Source organism: Geotrypetes seraphini, chromosome 2 (genome assembly GCF_902459505.1).
Source record: "Geotrypetes seraphini chromosome 2, aGeoSer1.1, whole genome shotgun sequence".
NCBI classification, from domain to species: domain Eukaryota; kingdom Metazoa; phylum Chordata; class Amphibia; order Gymnophiona; family Dermophiidae; genus Geotrypetes; species Geotrypetes seraphini.
The window spans coordinates 228980407-229008153 of record NC_047085.1 but is presented as its reverse complement, the minus strand read 5'-3'; the positions used below and the strand labels follow the sequence as shown (position 1 = coordinate 229008153).

Here is a 27747-nt window from a genome sequence, read left to right as displayed (position 1 = left end):
CCTCTCTCGTCAACCCAACTGCAACAAACAATACCTCAGCTTTTGGAGAGATCAACAGCCACCGCCAACCTTCAAGCTGAAAATCAGGGGTCAAGTTCTGCATCTGGATCAAGCGTGGGAACACTCGACCTAGAGCAGGGGTCTCAAAGTCCCTCCTTGAGGGCCACAATCCAGTCAGGTTTTCAGGATTTCTCCAATGAATATGCATGAGATCTATGTGCATGCATTGCTTTCAATGCATATTCATTGGGGAAATCCTGAAAACCCGACTGGATTGCGGCCCTCAAGGAGGGACTTTGAGATCCCTTACCTAGAGGAACCGGAGATCTGTCTCCCCCGACACTAAGCGCTCCTCGATGACCAGCTGAGGAGCTTACACCACAGTCGAGCCTTAAGAGAGTAGAGGAGGAGACCCCCCAGGTGGCTCTGGAGGCAGTGTCTTCCCTGAAGAAAATCAGACAGAGGAGAATGTTGGGAAAGCTGGAAATCCAGCATTAGAGTCAGATATCACTTTGGGGATATTTCTTGAAGCTATAAGACGACTGAATGCAACGGTTGGGAAGACTGCTCAAGACCTTGAGGTTTCCAAAGTTGATGCCTTTTCACTAAATATTAATAAAGTTCATAGGGACTGCATGGAAAAAATTCAAACCAAGACTACTTCACTGAAAGATACATTGGTTGAAATTATTAAAGATCAAAAATTTACTTTAAGGAAAATTGAGCAATTTGAGAACTATAATAAGACATTTAAATCTCTTCACTTCCCCAAAATTTTGGGCTTGTCACCAGTAGAAGTTTTAAAAAAATCTCTTTTGGAAAATTTAAAGTATCATTTGGAAGCTATTCCTCCAATAAATAAAGCTTATTATTTGCCTGTTACTACCCTGTTTCCCCCAAAATAAGACCTATCCTGAAAATAAGCCCTAGCATGATTTTTAAAGATGCTCCTAATATAAGCCCTACCCCCAAAATAAGCCCTAGTTAAGATCAGGCCCCAAAGCCATCCCCCCCCCAAATGTTCCCAACACTCCCTGACTCCATCCCTGACACTAGTGCTGCATGATTTACTGGGAGGGGGGAAAAAAGGACTTGTCAATTCAATAACCCCCACCCCTGCTGCTTTAGGAGGTCTCAGAGCCGAGGTATGTCAGTCTCATGGTGGGAGGGTTGGTGGGGTTCTGCTACACAAGGGGACGGGTGAGAGGGGAGGAATGATGCTGGTAGAGAATAGGAAGGGAGAGATGACTGTTGTACATGAAAAAATAAGACATCCCTGAAAATAAGCCCTAGTGCGTTTTTTGGACCCAAATTTAATATAAGACACTGTCTTATTTTTGGAGAAACATAGTAAATTCAAGGCAGCGGACACAGGAGATCAAGTAAATGAGGGGTCCCCAACTCCCGGTCCATGAGCAATGGCTGTCTGACAGCCAGGCCACAAGAGATCCCCTTGCGCAACATCTTTCCAGCCCTCCTTCCCATCCCACACAGCAGAATCCCGCCGACCCTCCCATCGCAAGGCAAACTTACCTCTGTTCCAAACAGCGGCGTCGGCAGCATTACTGAACAGGCTGCTTCACTGCCTTCCCCACCGGGGCCTTTCCTCTGCTGCCGCATCACTGACAACATCTTCAGTAATGCGGCGGCACAGGGAAAGCCCCAGCGGGGAAGGCTGCAAAGCAGTCTGTTCAATGTTGCCGCCGCTGCTGTTCGAAATAGAGGTACGTCGGCCTCACGGTGGGAGGGCTGGCAGGGTTCTGCTGCACATGGGGGGGATGGGAGGGAGAGATGGAAAGGTGTTGTGCAGGGGGGATGGGTTGGCGGGGTTGGGAGGAAGAGATGGAAAGATACCTGATGACATCAGGGATGCGGTAGCAGAGGGAAGGCCCTGGCGAGGAAGGCAGCGAAGCAGCCTGTGCCATGCTGCCACCGCTGTTCGGAACAGAGGTATGTCTGCCTCGTGGTGGGAGTGTTGGCAGGGTTCTGCTGTGCAGGATGGGAAGGAGGAATGGAAAGATGTTGCACAAGGGGATCTCTTGCAGCCCAGCGTGTCACTGTCTTCCATTGTCCCCAGATAGGATCGTCTGGTTGCAGGAAAACAAGTTCAGGGCTCACACTGGTATGATAAGTTGTATAATTTCTATTACGACATAACTTAACTAGTTTTTTAGCCCGTTACATTAACGGATGCTAGAATAGATGTGTAGACTTGGGCATTTTTTTTCTCTTTTTCTGTATGTCTTTCTTTCTCCTTGCCCCCTTTCTTTATTTTTGTCTGTATTTATTTCTGTCTCTCTCCCTAGCCCCCTTGTCTGTCTTTCCTGCCCACTGTCTGTCTGTATTATTTATTTGTCTCTCCCCCTGTCCAATAGGAACCCTTCCCTGCTCCCCCTGTCCAGCATAAGCCCTTCTCCCTTCCTTTTACTTCCCCCCCTGTGCAACAGCAGCATTTCTCTTCTCCCCTTGTCTTCCTCAGTCTCTCCAAAAGGGTGCTGCTGCAGCATTCCCCCCGCAGTCTCACACAGCCATCGGCAGCTTAGCATTCACAACTCGCTACTCCTGCTTGCTTCAGTCCTTCGTCTGTCGGGTCCCACCTACTTCCTGTTTCCGCGAAGGCAGGACCCAGCAGTGAGGAAGGCCTGAAGCAAGCAGGAGCACCGAGTTGAAGCCTCCTTCCCTGCCATATCTTCCTTCAGTGGCACCCTATCCAAGAAGCGACTTCAGCCATGCTCCGGGGGCTCTAACACTGTGTTTGCCAGCTTTGTTTCTCCTCCCTCTCCTCGTCTCCGGTTTCAGAGGAATAGGGTCAGGAAGCCGGCAAGCACAGCGTAGTCAGAAGTCAGCCAGCGTCGGAGATCAAGAAATCAGTTGAGGCGCATCGCGGGCACAGCGCCACGGATCCACCAACTTTTAAGTGTGCATGCGCGCCAAGGGAATTATTATAGCGGATGATAGAAATGTAGTGTACATTGTGTATAAAACTACTCTACTATCCTGTCCTGAATCCTCCCCCTGTACTGGTCCCTGGAAAAGTTTGACGCTGTAAAAGCGGTCCTTGGTGTCAAAAAGTTTGGGGACCACTGAAGTAAATGATTTAGTCCCAATGAATGCTATACGGCTTGACAAAGACTTGACAATATTACTAAAATCCTGGAGGAATCTTTTTCCCAAGTCAAGGAACGGGCTACACTTAGTTAAATTTTGTCTTTGAACAAGACTTGAATTCGATTATGAGGATGTATTTTAAAACGTCAGCTTCTTACTATTGTGGACAGAGGTTATGGTTATATCCAGATGTAACCAAGTCTACCCAGAAGAAAGCAATTCCTGGCAATGAGAGAGGAAACAAGGAAATTACAAGCTAATTACTTATTAGCATATCCATACAAAATATGTAATCAAATATCTAGGCCTAAGATATTTCTTCTTTCAGCCTGAACACCTGAAGTCTTTTTTAGATCTCAAGAAGATAACAGACACTATGTAAAGAGAAATGAAGTAAAGCCCGAGATGCCCGTCTTTGCTATTTTCCTGTATTCATGATTCTCTCAAATTCTTTTTAGTCCTCCCCCTTTTCATTTTATTGGTCTGAGGAAGTGCCTAGGTTTCCTTTAAAAATGATTGCTTTATATTATTTTTTGGGCACTGTATTTTTTTAGTTTAAATTTGTTTAAACTAAAAAAATTATTTTTTTTTTTAATTCTACTTCCTGCTAGAATAAGCTCAGCCCCAGAAGCAACTAGAACTCATGCTCCTTCTTGTATTGAAGATTGCAAAATGTATGAAGAGACCATGTCGACTCTGCAATCAAGGGAATGAAGAGATCATGTCAACGTTGCAATCAAGGGATTTCAACACTCAAATCTGTCCATGGAGGTTAGAACAATCTCAAACTCTTTTATTAAGTATTTGAAATACATTTGTGTTCTGTAATTATCTACCATGCTAAGCAGAATACAAAAGAATATACAATTTCAAAACACAAGTTGTCACCAATTACATATCATATTCATTGCCATCGTGTAGACTATGATGACACTCCTTACCAAATAATCATCAAAAGTCAAATTAGATTGAGATATATAAATGTAATCGTCATCAACACTAACAGCATATGCTTGTGGAAGAGCCGTACACTATCAGACCAAAGGTCTGACTCACCTACATATATAGTGTGAGCATTGTCCAACAGGTGCATCCCAACTCACAAAAAAACAAAAAAAAACCTAACTAAACTTGGAAATTACTGCTCTAAACTAGAGGCAGAAATGCAATCCTGATTTATCAGCAGAAAAGGCTGGCTCTACCAACATGCAAAACAAACTGTGAAGTCTTTCAATACCAGGTTCACATTTTATTTTATTATTATTAATTTAGATCATAGTGGATTCTTCAGGTTCAGTAGCATCTTCTCCAGAGTTCTTATAAAGTAACTAGTGTTTAAGCCCGTTACATTAACGGGTGCTAGAATAGATGTGTAGAATTTCTCTCTTTCTGTCTGTTTCTCTCCCCTGCCCCTGTCTATCTTTGTCTTTCTTTCTTTTATTGGCTTCCGGCACTATTCATCACCATTTCCTTAGTTCTCTGTATCCTATGACCCTCATCAATCCTCCACTGCATTTATCGCTCTTTCAGTCCCAGCTCCATTTCTATCTATCCTTCCTTTGCCTCCAAGGCCATTCTTCCTGGGTGTCAGGTCAAAAGCGCGCTGGGACAAAGGCGCACCCAGACAACTGAGCGCAGCGCGGAGGCGCACGCCGCTCAAAATTACTGTTTTTAGGGCTCCGACGGGGGGGGCGTGGGGAGGGAACCCTTTGTCTTTCGCGCCGTTGTCTATGAACCTTCTTCCTGTCCCTATATTCCACCCCTATCCAGCTTCTCTTCCTTTTTTACCCTCTCTCTTGTACCCCACCCCAGGACCAATTTCTCTTTTGTCTCTCCCCTGCCCCTCCCCATGGTACTGCAACTCTATCCCTCCCCATTACTTTAACCCTCTTCACCCAATCGCACCCCAACACCACCACCTACACCAATTCAAACCCCACCCCCCTCCCCCATCTACCTCCTTCCTCCCTGGCCACTGCACTGAATCTTTGGGCAGGCTGCCCCTCCCCAGCCCTTCACCCTGATGGACCCTCCACACACATACCTGGTCCACCGCCCCCACAGGTCTGCCCTCCCTCCCTTCGCGTGGGTCTGGCCTCCTGGACCCCCATTACTTACCCGAGGCAGCAGCAGCGGACCTGACCTACCAACCCCTCCTCCCTCTGTGTCCCAAAGCAGTAGCAGCAGTCCTGACCCGCCAACCCTCCACATTCCTTAACCAAAGCAGCCAGCCCCGACAGGGCCTTTCCTCTACCGCATCCAAAGTGATAGCTTAGTAAAATGGGAATCTTTAAAATAAAAAAATTAATTATCTATGGGAATAGCTACACTTTTTTTTTTTTTAACTCCTTTGGTAAGCCACCTGTACTTCAAAACTCTTAGGGCCTCTTCTATTAAACTGTGCTAGCAGTTTCTAGCACGGGAAGCCACGCTGAATGGCCCGCGCTACTCCCAACACTCAGAGTTCCTATAAGTGTCGGAAGCAGCACGGGCCATTCAGCGCAGCCCTCTGCGCTAAAAACTGCTAGCGCAGTTTAATAGAAAAGGGGGTTAGTTCTTCAATACAATGTTATCCCCACTTCTACCAATTAACTATGTGGAAAGTCATAGCAATTTATAACTTAGTTAAAAAAAAAAATAAAACACCTGTGTTTAAAAACTAGAAGCTGCTTTTGAGCAATTGTAAAAGTTAAAAACTTACTATCAAGCTCTCCAGCAGAAGTGGCTACTGATTTCTCAGTTTATACAGTATATGCGACAGTAGTGCTTTCTTGCACAATGAAACAGCAGGGCGTGTCAGAAAAAAATGCCAATGTACTACAAAGATCATAAACAGGAAGACTTCAGGGCTGTGATTAAAGCAGTAACACAGAAGCACCAGAAACTTACTTACAGGTCATAACAGGGAAAAAAAAACAGGACTTAGTATGGATATGATTTAGTTTTTGCTCTTTTCAGTAGTAGCTCAAGGCAATTACTGTACATTCAGAAATAGTAGACAAATGTCTTCTTCCTAAATGAAGGAGAGGAAGATTCTCAAAACTTCACGATAAAATCTGATGGGCTGCTACCAAAGTCACTATTGTATAGGTTCACAGATGTTAATATAGGCTCGCAAAATTTACTTGAGATGAGTCGCTGGTGGTAGTGATCAGCATATGTGCAGAATACATCCGCATATTAAAAAAACACCAAACTGAAGATAAGCAGGAAAGATGCTCACTCTCCCCCACCACACAACCTGCAGATACCCACCTCTGGCAGCAGGAGAGACACCCACTCTCTCCCGTCGTAAAGCAAACTCCCAAAACTACTACCCACCCCGCAGTGGGAGAATGCCCACTCTTTCACCGTGTTGCACAATCCCTTGACACTATTACCCACCCCCACCCACCATGCAGCGGGAGAGATGTAAGAGTCAGGCCTGCCAGCCAGAGAAAGTAGGTGTCCTTCTGGCTGGACTTCGTGAATAAGGTAGGGAAGGGCGGGCATCTCTTCTGTCGATCTTCCTATTTCTTTTTTTTTTGGTTGGGGGGTCTGAGTTGTCAAACTTTACTTTCCTGTCAGTGCCTGAGCCAATCAGCACTCATGCACTGATCAGAAAGTAAGACTACGACAGCTCAGACCCGTCAGCAAATTTTGGCCACATATGTGACACAACGAAGTTAGGAAATCACTCCGAGTACTCATTTTAATATTAATGACCTTGTTGTACTACATTTGCAAGGCAGTAGTAGACACTGTTAGGAAACTTCAAAAAGACCACTTTAAGCCCTTTTGATAATCCGCACCTAAAATACATGCAAACCAGCTGGAACCAGTTTAGCAAGCATGTTAAAGGCACATTTTAGTTTTGAGAATCTTCCCCTTGGTATCTAAGCTTACACCTGCAGCAGAGGAAAAAAAAACTTGCTGAAGGTCACAAGTGTTATCATGATTTGAACATTGGCTTCCCTAGTTCTCAGCCCCTGATGAAGTCACCCAGTCTAGGCCTCTACTGAGATATAAAACATTCTCATCCCAAAGATACAGTATTTATACATATATAGTAACACAATTACTGAACTTAAGTACAAAAGTACTTAAAAATATGTAACTTATGAATATAAAATAAAACTGATCGTCCAGCTCCCAAACCGATCTGAAATAACTGGAAAAAAATGGTCAGTGTTGTGCTACACAGCAGGGTAGCTCAAAAAGATTTAGAGCAAACTTTTGTCAATTCACCACACTTCCCTTCTAGTAGTGCAGAGCTAGACGAAAGAATAGAGACACAGCCAGAATGAGGAAATGAGATGAAAAAGAGCGGAAGCCAAGCCCTGTATTAGAAACGCCAAAAGTGCCCGAGCTCACCAATACTTCCCTGCCACTGCCTTGCAACTGGCCTAACCGCGGGAACCCGTTAAACTAAGCCTATGCTAACGGATCGAGATCTCACCCTGCCCCGGCCCTTCCCCCATCCAAGTGAACTGATAAATCCTTGACGCCTGAAAAAAAAGGTCGACTCGAGATTAGATTTTCCAAAAAAAATAAGCAGAAGAGTTAACAGCGGTTTTGCATGAAGTGGAGTGGTCTCCATGATGGTGCTCTTCAATACACAGAGTAGGTGAGACTCATTTCTTGAGCAGCTTTTACCGTTCTGCTACTGGGATGCTTACTCCCTGCAAAACTACTTTCAATTGTTAGACGAGTACGTCAGGAGATGGACGCTGGTACGGGGGGGGGATTAAATACTGTAACTTGCCAAAACCTTTCATGGTTGTCAAGCTTTAGGCAAGAAGAAAGCACACCTCAGCAACTTCACGGAACCAGCTGACTACTCTCTGGCGGTTGGGAGACTGACCTGCCACACCTTTAATGGAGCACGCTACACGATACTCGCTCCCTACTCCCACGAGGAGAAAAGAAAGCGGCACAGTTTCGTGATCCGAACTTTTCCAAACAGCCGAGGCCGAACTGAAGTTTATACTTGAAATAAAACAGGCAGCCTTCGATAACGTTTCCGAGTCGCCACAGCAGGCACAAAAGTAGAACAGGACCACCACAGATTTCAAACAAATAAAAGACACATTGTTTACCTAAACGATAATAGCAAAAACACGTTCATTAAAAAAAACAAAAAACAAACGGAAAACCAGTTTAGCTTTAACCGCATTATGAGAGAAAAAAAAAAAGAGGCTGAAAGGTAGAAGCAGTAGAATTTAAAATAACAACAACAAAACACCATTTGTCAACTAAAGACGATCTTAACATTACGTTACTCTTAAAAGGAAGCTCCAAAATGTGCAGTGAAAGACGGCTGGTCAGGAAGGCGAGGCCCTTACCGAAGGTGGCGGGCGCGGCATAGCCTGAGGTGGCATTACCTGAAGCCAACGCTCCTCCCCACTTCCAGAGCACAAAACTATGCGCAACTTTTCTCAGCAAGGGAAGAGCAAACAGAAGGGGGGGGGGAAACAAACAATATCAAAACTCACCCGACTTTTCTTCAGCTTCGCCTCGCCGCACTTCGGCGGGTAGATGAGTAAGAGAGAAGAAACAGAGTTATTTCCTGGCCTGTAAATGGAGACAAGAGGGAACGAAAAGAAAAAAAAAATAATAATAATTTTAGACAACGTCCTGCTACCAACCGGCAACTGGCGTCAAAGTCCAGTCCAGCCCAGCCTGAGAAGGTTTGAAGCCGGCTCTGGGAGCGGCCGCGCGAACCCAGCGCCCCGCCTGTTCCAACGTCAACCCCAGTTCCTCCAATCCAGAGGCGATCACGGCGGGACCGGAACGTCATTCACCCAATCACGGCAAGGAGGGAGGGGAGGGCGCTCCGACAGACGAGGCGGGGTTTCTACGTCTTTCCCGCCTCCTCACTTCCGCGCTTCCAGCAAAGCTTTGGACCGTGTGTCCGCTAACGCCCTTGGCTCGCGCGCACACCTGAAATAGCCCCACCCCTACGCTTCGTTCGTCTGCGTTACCATTTGTTGCCTCTTCAACCAGTTTGGTCCCGCCTAGCAGGGAGTTTTGTTTCCAGGGACTTTCTCCAGTGCAATTAGCGATTATTTGAATGGCAGTATAATTAGCCAACGGCTTGCGGTTATTAATGGAACGTCCCGTGTTAAGGGAGGGATAGTGGTATGTAATTTAGGTCTTTGATAGAGCAGGTCATACTGTACAATGGCTTAATAAAGGGGAACAGAGCTATAGCAGAGCCTTGGGTATTATTAAGTGTTAAAATATCTGGAAGAGTCTGATTGGGAGAAAAGTTGTGTTGTTATACGTTAACTTTATTTTGGTAGTGGTGTTGCTTTAGAGCTACGTCTTTGATATTAAAAAGTTGGGGGGTTTTCTTTTCAGTCCTCTATGCACATTTTAGTATGGGTTTTAATTTCAATTTTATAATAGATTAACTCTGCCATAACACGTTACTATTTAAAGATTTTTGGCAAGCAGGTTTTAGTTGCTTGTTTTTCAAGGGGCATATTTCCTGGAAAATTAAAGTACAGTAGTTGTTTTGAATGAATATGAGCACTTTGCAATACTCCTTGAACAGAGTAATTACATTCTTCATCTTCTCTCTGAAGATTCTCTTTTAGAAAGAAGATCTACCAACTTGTACAGTATATTATATCAGTACTAGCAAGTGACACAGGAACCATTACTGCGATAATGTGAAAAACTTTGGAAAATCCCATGGGAATACTGCACGAACAGGAATTGTTTTCATGGTATTCCTGTGGTAATAGGGAAGCTGGATCTTTGCAGTAAGCCATAGTATGCCGCTGCCATCATAGGCATCAGAAAAGGAGGGGCCACGGATGCCATGGCACCCCCAAAAATCAGAGCCAGACACATGAAGATCACCCCACTCGCTCACACCTGACCACCGCAGCTGCTGCTGTTTCTCCAGACTAACAGCAGCAGCAGTGGCGGTGTGACAAAACAAAGATAAAGCTATTCCAGGAACACTCCATTCATCCTCGCAGCTGCCATCTCTACCCCAGAACTAGAAGTAATGTCAGGGAGAGGTAGGTCCGTCAGCCGCAAGGTTGAACAGAACAGCCCTGTGAAGGTTTTATCTTTTCTGCTGTTAGTCTGGAGAAGCAGCAATGGTTGTGGCAGTGGCTAGGGTGTCAGGTGGGAGGGGGTAGTTGGATGCAAGAGGAAGAGCCTGGAGAGAAAAGGGCAGACATGCTGGATATAGGAGGGGAGAGAAGGCAGAATCTGAATACAAGAGGAAAAGTGAACAGACACGCTGGATGGAAGAAGAGGGGAGACAGACACTGAATGAAGGAGAGGAGGCAGAGTCTGGATACATGGGGGAAAGGGAGGCAGACAAGGATGTAGGAGGGGAGAGGAGGCAGAGACTGGATACGAGGGGAGGGGAGGAGGAGGGCAGATGCTGAATGGAAGGGGAGACAGACATGCTGAATATAGGAGAGAAGGCAGAGTCTGGATACCAGGGAGAGACGTGTTGAATGTAGGAGGGGAGAAGTAGATTCTAGATACAGGGAGGAGAGGGGGGGACACTGGAGGGGAGAGGAAGGATCTGGATAAAGGGACAGATATGCTGGATGGGAGGGGAGGCGAGGCAGAGTCTGGATATAAGAGGGGGCAGACACAGTAGATAGAAGGGGAGGGGGACAGAATTGCTAGATGGGAAGACAGGGGCACAGACAGGTTGAATAGAGGGGAAGGAAGGCAGAATCTGGAAAAAAGGAGAACATGGGAACAAGCATGTTGAATTTAAGGGGAAGGGGCAGACACAATTAATGGTATGGAGGAAAGAAGAGGTAGATGGTATGAGGGAGAGAGAGAAGACTGACTGTGTAGAGAAAGACTGACTGGAGAGAGAAAGGAAAAGGCACTGATGGAAGTAAGGCATGAGAAGGGTAGGTGTTGAATAGAAGGGGGAGAGAAGGGACTCTGGATGGAAGAGAAAAAGAGGAGGCAAATGCTGATGTGGGCGGGGGAGGAGGTGAAAGAGGATTGAGGAAGTGAAATAGGAGAGCCAGAATAAGGGAAAGAAATGGCAAACTGTAGGTAGACACAGTAAAAAAAAAGGAAAATTGAAAACTATAGTAGGAAAGAATTAAATCCAGAGAGAGGCAGAAAAATAAACTGAAAGGAGAGGAAAATGACAAATGGACAGGAAATCATGGCAAGAGAGTTAAGGAGAAGCTAAGGAAAGCAGAAACCAAAGACCGGGAGTAAAACAAGCCCTCTTTTATTAAGCTTTGTTTTATCTACTGCGGCCCAAGGCGCTATAAGCATTTAGCACTCTGAGCCACGGTAAAAACCTATACCGTGGTTTAGTAAAAGGGAGAGACAATTAGAAAGAGAAAATAGACAGACAACAAAGGTAAAAACAATGGATTTTATTTTTAGTATAGGATAAAGTAGTGTAGTAGCTGTGTTATTTAACATAAATATAGAAAATGGAAATAAATTGATACATTTTTATTGGACTAACTTTTGGAGAGCAAACCCTCCTTACTCCTGTCAGAACAAGATACCCTAACTGCAGGATACTGTCCTGACCTGAGAAAGGTAGTTCTGGCCTCTGAAAGCTAACTGAAATATGTATTTAGTCCAATAAAATATCATCATTATATTTTTCCACCTTTGTTTTATTTATATCTGTTAACTTTTAATGTAGTGATTGGATTATGTCAGTTTTTTTAATTTACTTCTGCTATCTTTGTATTTTGCACAGTACACGGGAACATGCATCACTTTTTCTCTTTCTCTGGTGTTGCACTGTAGCTTCTTGGTTCATTTTTATATTTTTCTACATATTTGTATTTTTAATTTGTGGTTATACTGGGTGAGGGTCTGTCTGTGTTCTGCATATATGAAAGAAACAGCTGCACCTAATAGAGGTACAGCCTGAGAACCAGGGAGGTCACTGCTGCTTCATGAAATCTTGGACAAACCACTTATCATTGAATCAGGTATAAAACTTAAATAGTAAGCCCTCCAGGATGATGAAAATACCTACTGTATCTGAATGAAACTTGCCATAAGCTATTACTGAGAAAGGTGTGATCTAAATCCAAATCCAAAAACAGGCATATGGTGAAGTAATATAGAACACTACAAATGTCACCCAGGATCCGAAGAGCAAATCTACCATACCATAAATCTACCATACATAATAATAGCAGTAACTTTCACGAGTCACGTAATAAAGGACCTACTTAAGAAAACATAGCACCAAACACTGCAATGGGTATAAGATCATCAATAAACCTACTGGAAGACTAAAGAAGCCAGATTAGTACAGATCCATCTTGCACAGTTAATGCTAACAGAAAACCACATATATTAGCTGTAGCTAATCTTTGGTAATTCAACTTAGAAACATGATGGCAGATAAAGGCCAAATGGCTCATCTAATCTGCCCATCCACAGTAACCATTATCTCTCTCTCAGACATCCCATGTGCCTATCCCACGCCTTCTTGAATTCAGACACAGTCTCTGTCTCCACCATTTCTTCTGGCAGATTGTTCCACGCATCTACCAGCCTTTCTGTAAAAAAGTATTTTCTTTGATTACTCCAGAGCCTATCACCTCTTAACTTCATCCTATGCCCTCTCATTCCAGAGCTTCCTTTCAATTGAAAGAGACTCTATTGATGTGCATTTACGCCACATAGGTATTTAAACATTTCTTATCATATTGCCCATCTCCAGCATTTCCTCTAAAGTGTACATATTGAGATCTTTAAATCTGTCCCTATACGCCTTATGCTGAAGACCAGACACCATTTTAGTAGCATTCCTCTGGACCGACTCCATTCTTTTTAAGATGCGGTCTCCAAAATTGTATACAATATTCTAAATAAGGTCTCACCAGAGTCTTATACAGGGGCATTAATACCTCTTTTTTTTTTCTACTGGCCATACCTCTTCCTATGCACCCTAGCATCCTTCTAGCTTTTGCCGTCACCTTTTCAACTTGTTTGACCACCTTAAGATCATCACATACAATCACACCCAAGTCCCACTCATCTATCATGCATAAAAGTTCTTCACTCCCTAAACTGTACCGTTCCTTCGGGTTTTTGCAGCCCAAATGCATGATCTTGCATTTCTTAGCATTAAATTGTAGCTGCCAAATTTCAAACCATTCTTCACACTTCACTAGGTCTGTCTTCATGTCATTCACAACATCTGGGGTGTCTATTGCAGTTTTTGGTATCATCTGCAAAGAGGCAAATATTACCTGACAGCTAATCAGCAATATCGCTTATAAAAATGTTGAAAATAACAGGCCCAAGAACAGAACCTTGAGGCACACTACTGGTAACATCCCTTTCCTCAGAGCAATCTCCATTGACCACTATCCTCTGTCATCTCCCACTTAACCAGTTCTTGACCCAGCCCGTCACTTTGGGGCCCATATCAAGAGCACTCAGTTTATTTATTAGCCATCTGTGTGGTACACTGTCAAAGGCTTTGCTAAAATCTAAATACACCACATCTAGCGCATTCCCTCTATCCAATTCTCTGGTCACCCAGTTTAAGAAATTGATCAGATTTGTCTGACAAGACCTACCTCTAATGAATCTATGTTGCCTCTGGTCCTGTAATCCACTGGATTCCAGAAACTTCACCATTCTCTGTTTTAAAAGTGTTTCCATTAATTTGCTTACCACAGAAGTCAGACTTACCTGCCTTTAATTCCCTACTTCTTCCTTACTTCCACTTTTGTGTAGCTGAACCATATCTGCCCTTCTCTAGTCCTCCGCCACCACTCCCAACTCTAGAGAAGCATTGAAAAGGTCAGTCAGCAGAACCACCAGAACTTCCCTAAGTTCCTTCAGCACCCTCGGATATACACCATCCTACCCCATCGCTTTGTCTACCTTTAATTTAGCTAGCTCCTCACGAACACAACTCTCTGATCGATCAGGATCTACTGCTCCACCATCCCTATTTGCATGTCTTCTGCAGTCCCGCTCCCAGATCTTCACCCGTGGATACAGAACAGAAATATTTGTTAAGCAATTCAGCCTTTTCTTTATCAGCTTCTACATATTCTTCTCCTTCAGTTTTGAGTCTCACAATGCCACTTTTGTATTTCTTCCTATCACTGATATATCTAAAAAATGTTTTGTCTCCCCGTTTGTCTCCTTACTAAAGGCTATCAGAGCTGAAGTCTGGTGGCCTTTTGGCAGTTTACCAAAAACACTGATAGGTTTATAGCTGCTAGTAACCTCAGGATTTTTGTTAGTGTTGTTGAATACACTATGGGTCTTATAATCAAAACAGAAATACGTCTAAAAATCCACCCAAGTCGGCACTTGGACGACCTAAAGATAGGACGTCCAAGTGCCAATAATCAAAACGGATTTTTGACTTATCCAAGGACATTTTAGGCCTCTGAATACCGCTGTGCACCCAGAGCTGAAAGGAGCATTTTTGGAGAAAAGGTGAGGGCAGGATTTGGGCAGATATGGGCCGACCTAGTTTTACAAGGCTGCCTGGACGGAACTTATACATTGTGACTTAGGCAATCTAAAACCAGGTCTAAGTGCCCCGAAGGTATCCAAAGTGACCAGATAACCACTGCAGGGACAAAGAACAGACCCCTACACACTCCCCCAGTGATCATTGACCCCCCTCAGACTGCCATAAAAATTGGAATAAAAATGTATATTATCCCAGGACAAGCAGGCAGCATATTCTTGACTGATGGGTGACGGCACCGACGGACAATTTTAGAGTGATTGCACTCTAAGAACTTGGAAAGTTCTGGTAGGCCGCACCGCGCACGCGCGAGTGCCTTCCCGCCCGACAGAGGCGCGCGGTCCCCAGTTTCTTAGTTTCTGCGGAGCTAAGAAGACGCATCTCTTTCAACGGCCGTTGTGAGAGAATTTTTGTGTAACTTCCCGCTCGCGTAAACTTGTTGAGGAAATATTATTTCCTTTCCTTTTTCTTTAATTTCTTTGTTTTTAAAAAAAAAAAAAAAAATTGTGTTTTTTTTTTCCTTCTTTTTCGGTTTTGCCCCGGCGGGGCCTTTAGCCACCATCGAGGCCTCGGCCTTCGATTTGGCTGAAGCCGTCTTTACATTCATGCCCCCTCAACCCGGCTTCAAAAAGTGCCAGCGGTGTGCACGACCAATTTCACTAACTGATCCTCATAATTGGTGTCTCCAGTGTCTTGGTCCCGACCATCAAGCATCTACCTGCACCCGCTGTGCTACTTTAAAAAAGAGAACTCTTAAAAATAGAGAAATTCAACAGAAATTACTGTTTGGTGCCGAAATGTCTGATTCTACACCGGCACCGGCGCAGTCGGCTCCCACTTCATCGACACCACGCGATACCGCGTCGGTGTCGACTCCTGCAGGTAAGCCGGCTAAGAAGCCTTCCCCGTTGGAGCGTCCTCCGGTCTCGATGGCAGCGAGCCCAATCCTGCCGACCTCGAGGCGCCCACGGAAGCGCTCCGCCCCAATAGAGGTGAGCCCCTCTACATCGGGGTCTTCATCCTCGGGGCGTAGAGCGGCACCGCAGGTACCATTAAAGAAAAAAACGGTACCGGTGCCTTCCCTCGAGGACCGTATAGCTGCTGTTCTGCAGGCGCAACTCAAAGAACAATTGCAGCACCTCCTGCCTTCGTTCCTGGCACCGAACTTGCCGGTACCAGTTCGGTCTGAGCCACCGGTACCGATAGTGGACTGTCCTATTTTATCGACGTCCACTTTGTCGGTACCGGTACAATCTGTTTCATCGGTGTCCATGCCGATTCTTGCACCGGAGCCAAGAGCTCACCATCAAGCTGTACAGACTTCGGCTCCGGTACGTACAGTGACATCTCCCGGTACCGAGTCAGGCAGGTCAGGGAAGTCTCTTCGCAAATCCCGTCATTTAGAGCCTTCCACACCGGAGTCTCGAGACAGGAGTTTTCAGGTTCGGGATCCTGACTTATGGGGTGACTCAGAGGATCCTATTCTTTCTGAGGGAGAATGCTCTTCTGGTGATGAGGACCAGTCTGCTTTAGGACCCTCCTTTAGACCAGAAGTGTCTTCTTTTTCTTCCTTTTTAAAGGAAATGTGTGACTCTCTCTCCATTCCTTTGGAGGCTGAGTCAAAGAAATCCAAGGCTTTTCTAGATGCTTTGGATTTTGACCAACCTCCAAAGGAATACCTTAAGTTACCTCTCCATGACATCTTGAGAGAGACTTTTTATAAGAATCTGGAATCTCCCTTAACTATTCCTGGGGCTCCCCGAAAATTGGATTCCTTGTATAAGGTCATTCCTATTCCTGGGTTTGACAAACCCCAATTGCCTCATGAGTCCCTTTTGGTTGAGTCCACCTTAAAAAAGTCCAAGGGAGCTAGTGTATATGCTTCAGTCCCTCCTGGCAGAGAGGGCAAATCTATGGATAAGTTTGGAAAAAGGCTATACCAAAATGCAATGTTGGCCAATCGGTCAGGAAATTACGCCTTTCATTTCTCTTTCTATCTTAAGCAGCTGACGGCTAGCCTGGCTTCGAGTTTCAGAACTCGACGTCAATCACCAGGATCGGCTAGCCAATGCACCCTGCTTGGGAGATGAGCTGTTTGGAGATTCCATGGACTCCACTACTCAGAAACTATCGGCTCATGAGACCAGATGGGACACGCTTCTTAAAACTAAGAAGCCTCCACCAACCAGGCCTTTTCGTCCACAATCTTCCTACCAACGTAGATTTGTGGCTCGTCCTCTGCCTCAAGCTGCACAACAACCTAGACGTCAGAGACAACAACGACCAGCTGCTAGACAGCCTCAACAACAGCAGCAGGTAAAACCTACACCTTCACAAAAGTCTACACAACCCTTTTGACTTGGTTCTCCAGAACATAGCCAGTCTTGTTCCTTCTACCCACCTTCCACAGCCTATAGGAGGGCGCCTTACTTACTTCATAAGCCGTTGGGAACTTATCACGTCAGATCAGTGGGTCCTGAACATCATCCACCACGGCTACTCTCTCAACTTTCAGACTCTACCTCCTCCAAGTCAACCAAAAGAGTCTGCTTTGCACACTCCTCAGTCTTTCCTCCTTCTCCAGGAGGTGCAATCCCTCCTCCTTCTGAACGCCATAGAGGAGGTTCCTCTAGATCAAAAGGGACAGGGATTCTACTCCCGTTACTTTTTAGTCCCAAAAAAAACAGGAGATCTCAGACCCATTTTAGATCTCCGCGATCTCAACAAATGTTTGGTCAAAGAAAAGTTCAAAATGCTTTCTCTGGCCACTCTTTATCCTCTTCTAAATCAAAGCGACTGGCTATGTTCCCTCGATCTCAAAGAAGCATACACTCATATACCGGTCAATCTGGCCTCCAGACAGTACCTACGCTTCATGATCAATCGTTGTCATTACCAATACAAGGTGCTGCCCTTCGGTCTTGCCTCCTCTCCGAGAGTGTTCACCAAATGTCTGATTGTGGTAGCTGCCTTTCTACGATCTCATCACCTTCAGGTCTTCCCTTACCTGGACGACTGGTTAATCAAGGCCAATACATCTCAGACTGTTCTCCTGGCCACCAACCAAACCATCAGGTTTCTTCAATTTCTGGGGTTCGAGATCAATCTACCCAAATCTCATCTCATCCCCACTCAGAGACTTCAATTCATAGGAGCTGTCTTGGACACAGTCCTCATGAGAGCGTTCCTGCCATCCAACCGTCTTCAAACGCTTCAATCTCTATGTCAGAAAGTGCTTCCACAGCGTTCCATCTCAGCAAAGCAAATGATGATTCTCTTGGGTCACATGACGTCCACGGTTCATGTCACACCCCTCGCACGTCTTCACCTGCGCACTCCTCAATGGACCCTTGCTACTCAATGGTCCCAAGCGACGGATCCTTGCTCACGTCACATATCTGTGACGTCATCTCTTCGTCAATCTCTACAATGGTGGTTGGTATACTCAAATCTATCCAGAGGTCTTCTGTTCCATCAACCTCCTCATCAACTAGTCATCACCACCGATGCCTCTCCTTATGCATGGGGAGCTCATTTGAACGAGTTCCAAACTCAAGGCCTTTGGACAGCCCAGGAAAAGAAACATCACATCAATTTCCTGGAACTCAGAGCGATGTTTTATGCCCTCAAGGCCTTCCAGCATCTTCTCTTTCCTCAAGTTGTCCTGTTGTGCACAGACAATCAAGTTGCGATGTACTACATCAACAAACAGGGTGGAACGGGTTCCCGCCTCTTATGCCAGGAAGCCCAGAGGATCTGGACTTGGGCTATAAATCACCATCTATTCCTGAAAGCGATTTACATTCAGGGAGAACAGAATTCCTTAGCAGACAAACTCAGCAGAATTCTCCAACCTCACGAGTGGACACTCGATCCTGTAACTCTTCAGTCCATCTTCGCTCAATGGGGCACTCCTCAGATAGACCTCTTTGCAGCCCCTCACAATCACCAGCTGCCCCTTTTCTGCTCCAGGCTCTACTCGCCTCACCGTCTGGCAGCGGACGCGTTTCTCCTAGATTGGTCAAATCTGTTCCTGTATGCTTTCCCTCCTCTCCCTCTCATGTTGAGGACCTTGTTCAAGCTCAAGAGGGAACGAGCCACCATGATTCTGATAGCTCCGAGGTGGCCCAGGCAACATTGGTTCTCCCTTCTACATCAACTCAGTTCCAGGGAACCTTTTCTTCTTCCACTGTATCCTTCTCTGCTTACACAGCATCAGGAAACCCTTCTGCATCCCAACCTCCAGTCTCTGCACCTGACAGCTTGGTATCTCTCGGGCTGACTTCGAGTGATTCGCTTTTGTCTCAGCCTGTTCGTTCAATTCTGAATGCCTCCAGGAAGCCGGCCACTCTGCAATGTTACCATCAGAAGTGGACACGTTTTTCTTCCTGGTGTCTCCTTCATCATCATGATCCCACTTCCCTTGCAGTGGAGACCTTGTTAGACTATCTTCTGTCATTGTCAGACTCTGGTCTCAAATCCACTTCAATCAGAGTCCACCTCAGTGCTATTGCGGCTTTTCATGAGCCAGTCCATGGAAAAATCCTCTCAGCTCATCCCTTGGTGTCCAGGTTCATGCGAGGTCTTTTTAATGTGAAACCACCTCTTAAAGCCCCTCCTGTTATCTGGGATCTCAATGTGGTTCTTTCCGCTTTAATGAAGCCTCCATTTGAACCCTTGGCTACAGCTTCTTTCAAGTTCCTCACTTGGAAGGTACTTTTCCTTATTGCTCTTACCTCTGCCAGGAGGGTCAGTGAGCTACATGCACTAGTTGCGGATCCACCTTTTACAATCTTCCATCATGACAAGGTGGTTCTGCGTACACATCCAAAGTTTCTCCCTAAGATTGTTTCTGATTTTCATCTCAACCAATCCATTGTTCTGCCTGTCTTCTTTCCGAAACCTCACTCTCATTCTGTAGAGCAGGCTCTACATATTTTGGACTGTAAGAGGGCTCTGGCTTACTATTTAGACCGTACTAAGCCCCACAGATCATCTCCCCAACTCTTTCTGTCCTTTGATCCGAATAAATTGGGACGTCCTGTTTCTAAACGTACGTTGTCTAATTGGCTGGCAGCGTGCATTTCATTCTGTTATGCTCAGACCGGACTGACACTGGAAGGTTCTGTCACGGCCCATAGAGTCCGAGCCATGGCAGCATCTGTAGCTTTCCTCCGTTCCACTCCTATTGAGGAAATCTGCAAGGCTGCTACTTGGTCCTCAGTTCATACTTTTACATCTCATTATTGTCTGGACACTTTCTCCAGACGGGATGGACACTTCGGCCAATCTGTTTTGCAAAATTTGTTTTCCTAATGGCCAACCTTCCCACCATCCCTCTTTTTGTTAGCTTGGAGGTCACCCATCAGTCAAGAATATGCTGCCTGCTTGTCCTGGGATAAAGCACAGTTACTTACCGTAACAGGTGTTATCCAGGGACAGCAGGCAGATATTCTTGCGTCCCTCCCTCCTCCCCGGGTTGGCTTCTTAGCTGGCTTATCCTAACTGGGGACCGCGCGCCTCTGTCGGGCGGGAAGGCACTCGCGCGTGCGCGGTGCGGCCTACCAGAACTTTCCAAGTTCTTAGAGTGCAATCACTCTAAAATTGTCCGTACCGGGGCTCCGTCGGTGCCGTCACCCATCAGTCAAGAATATCTGCCTGCTGTCCCTGGATAACACCTGTTACGGTAAGTAACTGTGCTTCCTGTCTCCGGAACATTAGCACCTGCTAAAGGAAAGCCTAGTAGAGCTGTACAGAGGTGGCTTAAGTAGTCTGGGGGGGTGGGTTAGTGAACCATAGAGAGGAACACCCAGGCCCATAAGCCACTCTAACTACTACATTCATGGTAGAAAATGTGAACCCATCAAATCTCCCCCCCCCCCAAAAAAAAAAAATCCCTATTTGACTGCCATTTGGGTGCCACCTGCAGCCATAAGGGCTATTGAGGTTGTAGACAGGTGGGTATAGTGGATTTTAGGGGGCTAAACATTACTTATATGGGAGTTGTGGTGAGATGTGGCACCCTTTTTGTAAAGTTCACAGCAGTGCCCTGAAAGGTGCCCCACTGCTGTGTCTGTGTGCCAAGTCCATCACATTGCTGGTCCTTCCCATGTCTAAAAGGTCTTGTTCTGGGAGTTTGAGACTGTCATGAATATTTGGACGAGAATGTGATATAAAGATAGACATACTGGCGGTTTGGCCAATCAAACGCCTGGACATACAGATGGATGGTTTCAGAAAAAAAATATAGACATATTTTTCGAGAATGATCATTTGTGCCCTGCCAACTTTGGGCGACTAGCACCCTATGTCCAAATCAGACTTAGATGTATGTTTTGATTATGCCCCTCCACGTAACACATAGAATCATGATGGCAGATAAAGGCCAAATGGTTCATCTAGTCTGCCCATCCGCAGTAACCATTATCTCTTTCTCTCTCCGAGAGATCCCACATGCCTATCCCAGGTCCTTTTGAATTCAGACACAGTCTCTGTCTCCACCACCTCTTCTGGGAGACTGTTCCATGCATCTACCACCCTATGCCCTCTCATTGCAGAGTTTCCTTTCAAATTAAAGAGACTCGACTCAAGCGCATTTGCATTACATAGGTATTTAAATGTCTCTATCAAATCTCTCCTCTCCCGCCTTTTCTCAAAGTATATAGATTGAGATCTTTAAGTCTGTCCCCATACGCCTTATGATGAAGACCACATACCATTTTAGTAACCTTCCTCTGAACTGACTCCATCCAATTTTTGTTCCTGGATAGTAAGTGTAAGTTTCGAATTGCTAATGCATAATAAGTATAGAAAATGTCTGTTATTTCCATAAAACATTTCATTTGTGACCAGGATAGTCAAATTTTGCAATTTACCTATTTAAAATGTGGAAACACTGTATTTTCATCTTTTCATTCTTATAAAGTAATAAAAAGCAACATATGAATCACAATTAACATGTTTTATGTTGAAGTTATACAAAGATGACCATGCAGAAGATTTAGAAATTAGTAGTTTCTTGAGATTTGAGATTTCTAACCCTGTAAACCGTGCCGAGCTCTATGCTTGTGGAGATGGTGCGGTATACAAACCTAAGGTTTAGTTTAGTTTAGAGATTTGTGATTTTATTGTAAGTCACTCTCACAAGTCAGCCCCCAGATGTAGTCTCCCATCATGTTCTCATTGTATTGTTCTTGGTAGTGGCATTCAAAGTCAAGTATATCCTGGTGGAAATGCTCACCTTACTCCTCTGATTATGCTCCCATGTTCTCCTTGAATGTCTCAAGATGAGCATCAAGGACATGGACTTTAAGAGACATGCTATAGATCATTTTATTGTAATTCTTCATTAGATTCTCAACCAACTCCACGTAGTTTTTGGCCTTGTGATTGCCCAGAAAGCCCTGAACCTTTGTGCCCAAACTGTTCCAAACCACTTTTTCCTTCCTAGTTAGCTTCTTGGGAAATTCCTTGCACTCCAGGGATATTCATTATTTGTGGTTGGACAAAAGCACCAGCTTTGACCTTTGCCTCAGACAGATTAGGGAAGATGTCTTGACGGTACTTGAAGGCTGCCAGCTTCTTATCTAGAGCTCTGACAAATTGATTCATTAGGCCAATTTGATGTGCAATGGTTGCATCAGCACCTTCCGGGAATCCATCAGTGGTTCCCTTTTGACGTTGTTTCTCCCCACAAAAGAACTGTGGCCAGTCCTGCCATTAGTAGTGCACATTTGTGTTCCTGCTGTCCCAAAGGCAGAGATAGCAGAGAAACTTGGTAAAACCACTCTGGAGACCCATTAGAAATGCTACCATTTTGAAGTCTCTGATGACCTCCCAGATGTACTCATACTTCAAAGTACCTAGTAAGTTCTTGATGCTGTTGTATTCCTCTTTGAGGTGCACTGATTGAGCCAGTGGAGGAGGGTATTTGTTCCCATTATGGAGTAGCATGGTTTTATGTTCTTGGATGAGCTGACAATGAATAGATGCCACTCTTTTGGTTTACAGGTGATTCCAGTTATCTCACAGATTGGTCACATTGTGGCAGAAGCAGAGCCTATCTTGATGGGTGGAGAAGGTGGAAAAAGCTTGATGACACTTCCTCTGATCTGTGATTTGCACACTTGAGCCTAGATGTCAAAAGGTCAGCATTGGCCTTGGTGAGACCAAGATCTCTAATCAAGTAATTGAGGTTTTTTTGGTTTGGATAGTATGGGTTTCTCTCATCAGCTGCATCACTGATATTGTAAACTGGCTCTACAACGTCTCCCTGGCTCTACAACGTCTCTGACTTGCTGTTCTCTTCTGGGGGAGTGGGTACGGGGAGCTCAGGGCAATGTGACATTGGGGTGATGGATGAAGAAATGTCCAAATATATGATTGTAGATGCATGCTTTTCAGTTCAATGTTTGGAGAGGTCTACCACACAGAAATAGGAGTTATTATGTGGTCAGTGGGTTCCAACCAAATTCTTGAGATAGCAAACTTCATGGCTCTCTTTTCCCCTCTGTACCATCCTGTAGAAGAACAAAATGCAATTGTAGTAATGAAAATAATAAATTTATTTCACCTCTGACTAATGTGTACGAGATTCTCACAACATATTTCAATTGATATATTTTCAAATGACATTGAAAATTTTAAAATTTAAATATTTTATGAAATTTTATAGCAGAAAATTTCAGCATTCTAATGAGAAACAAAATTGTCTTACCTTCCAGATTTTTTTGGCAGTGTTCGCATGTAAAGTGAAGTGACCAAGGTTTGTCTTGATACCCAACAGCCATCTAGGCATTGCACATCTTAGCAGATACTTCTATGGAGTACTTTTTCCCTCTTGTCTTGATAAATTGGCCACATTCATAGCAAAATGCATCTGTCAGATGTTGGCAGCCTCTGGATGCCATCTAAAATAATGCAGATATGTTACCACTTAGGCAGTTGGAACTGAACCAAGCTGATGGGCTTAAGATATCTATAGTTATACTGTACTACACGTTATATTGATGGAAAGTTCTTGAAGTTAATATAAGGGGCCCTTTTACTAAGATCCATGGCCAAAATAAACTCAGCAGGCACTTACCGCCAATTTTGGCCCATGGCAATTCAGGAATTACCATGGGTTAAAAAAAGCAGCTTGTAGACATGTCTGCTGAGAGGAAGGTTTCTGTCGACACACGCTGTGGTAACAGCATATCTGGGAAGCCCTTACCGCTTGCCTTTTTGCAGGTGGTATAGGCTTATGTGCTAACCCAGTGGTAAGAAGCACCGCATGCCTTTACTGCAACATGCCAGTGTACTGTGGGTACGCATGACCACAAGATACCCCTCCCTCTGCCCATCTCTACCCACATCCACGGTAAGCCTTCCTGCTTGAATTGCTCCGTGGTAAATCTCTTTTTTTGGCAGTCTTTTCAACCGATCAGTTCAAATAAAGACTTAATCATTGGTTGAAAAGATGCCTCCCTTGCCTTTTGTTAGACTGTCTATATTGTGAGGCGAGGTGCTCTTCTTCTTTTTTTCTTACCACAACAGCCGCGTTAGGGGTGGGGGAAGGATGATGAGTTGCGAAGGTTAGCAGATGATGTTCAGAGAGGGGAAGAGTCAAGATGCAGAATTCAGTGGTAGAGCAGGTGGAGGAGAAGACAAGGTTAAGGCCTTTCTGGTGTGTAGGATTGGTGGAGCACAGCTGGAGACTGTATGAAACTGTTAAGAGTGAGAAATCTGCTCAGAGGGGGTCACTCCTCCATTGGAATGGATGTTGAAGTCGCTGAGAATGAGGGAAGGAGATGAAGTTTGTTGGAGATAGAAGGACAGGGAGGAAGGAGGAGGAGAGGAACAGAAATGAGATTGGTTACATTGTGATGTGATCCCCTTGACTAAGCTGAGGGCTGATTGGGAGAACCGGGATTAGGATTGATGTCCCCAGCAGAGAGCAAGAGAAGGAGTAGGAGAATACAAGTGAATGTGGGAGAGGCATGGAGGCTACGTCATGGTTGAGATGCATACAGGTAGAATGGGGATGGCTTGAGTGAGAAGGAGAAAGTGTATTAGCTGTAGGGCTGTGAAAAGGGTGGAGGACAAGAGGGAGGGTGAGGGGGTGAAGTCAAAAAGTGAGTGGCATGGTGGTGGTGGGTTTAAGTGTTTTGGGATGGAGGAAGGAGAATGTCAGTAGAAGGAAGAGGAATTGATATACAGGGGTCATCGGGGAGGGGAAGGAATGAGTAATAAGTGCCTCCTAATTGGACAGTGAGAATTATCCTGGATATGATGGTGCAAAAAATATTAGTGAGGTTTGTGAAATAGCAGTAGCTAGTCTCATAAGATAAAAAGGAGAGTAAATTGGTAAAGGAAACTCACCAGGCATAGGCAATTAAGAAAGAACACTTATTACCCAGGAACAAAACAAAAAAAGGTTTGTTACATAGTGATATCACTGTTTACATGACCAATAGGAAGATACTTCACTGGCAAGCTATGTATTAAAATACCTCCATATATTTCCAGAATACTGCAAATATTATTCTGTTCAATCTGTTGTTTTTCTGTACAGTATTTTAATGTTTTTGGTACATAATTCCTGGAGTTCTTACAGTATGCATAACACCATCAGTAACAAGTACAGTCCCATTTTTTAAGAGTAGAGTTCATACAGGGGGAAACAGTGTTCCTTTTAAACTGCACTAAGGGCCAGATGCACTAAACAGGATCGGTAAGATTGCATGGGTTCGCTCCGATCTGATTTTTGGCTGATTCTATAAGAGCTATTAATGCACTAAAAATGTTGCATGCAAATGATTTGCACAGGGGTTCATCATAATCCCCATCTCCCCTATTTGATTGATCGCTGTGAGAGCGACTCTTACACATGCACAGAGCCTGCAGGGGAAACCCCGAAGCAACTTCCTGCCACTCAGATGTTCAGGGCAGGAAACCTTTATTTTTTTAATGGGTACAGATGCTGTGTGTATGTTGCACACAATATCTACCCCATTAAAAAAAAGAACCCCCCCCCCCCCGGATGACAGCCTTCCCTAACGAACTGGTACCGGGGTCCAACTCCCCCAGCAAAATTTGACAGGAGAAAAGCCCACTTCCTCCTGCCTTGCCGAACCTCCCCCCCACCAGCAAAAATCAATAGGAGGGAAGCTCAATCCCTCCTGCCTAGCCTTGCCGACCCCCCCATGAGAAAAAATTGGCAATAGGGATGCCCACTCCCTCCTGCCAATGGAGGCTCCCCGCGCCAGGTGCCACCCCACCAAACCTCCCCTCTTCATCTCCCCCAAAAAGGCAGGAGGGATGCCCGCTACCAGATGCTTCCCTAAACCCCCCACCTCCTGAACCCACTGCTTCCTGTCACTGGATGCTCCCCTGAACACCCACAGTACCTTTCTCACAAGTTGGGAGAAGGAAGGATGCAGTCCCACCTGCTCCAAGACCCACCATGGCCAAAATGCTGGGCCTTCTCCTCCTCATGTGTTGCATAAGGAGGGGCCTAAGGCCCTGATTGGCTCAGATGCCTAAGGCCCTTTGTAAGGTGAGGGGCCTTAAGTGTCTGAACCAATTAGGGCCTTAGGCTCCGCCCTCTGTAAACCAGGGAGGAGAAGGCCCGCCATTTTGGACATGACAGGCCTTGGAGCATGTGGGACTGCATCCCTGCTGCTCCCAACTTGTGAGAAAGGTACTGTGGGTGTTCAGGGGAGAATCCAGTGGCAGGAAGCAGTGGGCATCCATCCTGCCTTTTATTTTTGTGGAAGGGGGAAAGAGGGGATGGTTTGGGGTACGCTGCCTGGTGTGTGGGGGCCTCCATTGGCAGGAGAGAATGGGCATCCTTCCTGCAATTTTTTCTCATGCAGAGGGAGTCGTGATGGCAGGAGTGAGTGGGCATCCCTAACTTAGGATTAAAACAAAACATAAATAAGACAAAGATCTTGAAGGTGATTGAAATCCTTTACAACTTCTATTCTATCTCCTGGGCTCTTTTGTAAACAAAGAAGCAAATAGCAGGGAAGAAATACTCCACAGAATAGCACTAGATCAATGAAGGCTCTTGACAAAGTATTTAAAGGCAAGGAAATAACACTCCAAACTAAGATCAGACTTGTCCATGCACTAATTTTCTCAGTGGTCAATTACGGATGCGAAAGCTAGACACTACGGAGACAATACAGGAAGAAGATTGACTTTTTTGAGCTTTGGTGCTGGAGAAGGATTTTATGCATGCTGTGGACCACCAGAAGAACTAACAAATCGATTCTGGAAGAGATCAAATTAGCGATGTCACTCGAAGCCCAAAAGTTTTGACTGTCTTATTTTGGTCACATTGTTAGAAGAGAAAGATCGTTTGAGAAAGACATTGTTTGGGAAGATCGAAGGAACCAGGTGTAGGTCTACAATCAGATGGCTGGACATGTTGAAAACAACCAAGGGATGATGCACAAAACCAATCTCTTTTTAAATCTGTAATTCATCAAGTTGCTAGGACTCAGTGCAAGTCGATGGCACCTAACTCACTAATTTCACTCCTTTACTCCTTCATTTCTCCTGACCTGTATTTCAGTTCAAGTCATAACTGTTCCAGCAGTCATGGCACATGACATACACATAGGATTTGCATTATGAAGCTTTAGAAACATAGAAACATGATAGCAGATAAAGGCCATCCACAGTAACCATTATCTCTTCCTTTCTCTAAGAGATCCCATGTGCCTATCCCAAACTTTCTTGAATTCAGACACAATCTCTGTCTCCATCACCTATTCTGGGAGACTGTTCCACGCATCTACCACCCTTTCTGTAAAAAAAAGTATTTCCTTAGATTTCATCTGAGCCTATCACCTAACTTCAACCTATGCCCTCTCATTCCAGAGCTTCCTTTCAAATGCACATTTACGCACGTAGGTATTTAAACGTCTCTATCATATGTCCCCTCTCCCTCCTTTCCTCCAAAGTATACAGATTGAGATCTTTAAGACTGTCCCCATACGCCTTATGACAAAGACTATGCACCATTTTAGCAGCCTTCCTTTAGACCAACTCCATCTTTTTGAAGGTATGGCCTCCAGAATTGTACACAATATTCTAAATGAGGTCTCATCAGGGTTTATACAGGGGCATCAATGCCTGCTTTTTCCTACTGGCCATACCTCTCCCTATGCACCCTAGCATCCTTCTAG

General features: G+C 44.9%; 1 protein-coding gene and 1 long non-coding RNA gene across 3 annotated transcripts in view; both read right to left on the bottom strand.

Annotated features, from left to right (window-relative positions):
- The window catches only part of MYH9 (myosin heavy chain 9), an 807001-nt gene extending 798079 nt beyond the window's left edge, over positions 1-8922 (bottom strand). Inside the window, exon 1 of one of the 2 annotated variants that reach the window (XM_033935132.1) lies at positions 8583-8922. The gene's annotated coding sequence lies outside the window, so the exon portion shown is untranslated. The remainder of the gene's footprint in view (positions 1-8582) is intronic. The other variant, XM_033935133.1, reaches the window with a different exon arrangement.
- A 12639-nt stretch (positions 8923-21561) lies between these two features.
- Positions 21562-27747, bottom strand: part of LOC117355956 — a 59405-nt gene continuing 53219 nt past the window's right edge. The window contains exons 2-3 of the long non-coding RNA XR_004538491.1: positions 23286-23478; positions 21562-23088 (exon numbers count right to left, since the gene is read on the bottom strand). This is a non-coding gene — a long non-coding RNA (uncharacterized LOC117355956). The remainder of the gene's footprint in view (positions 23089-23285; positions 23479-27747) is intronic.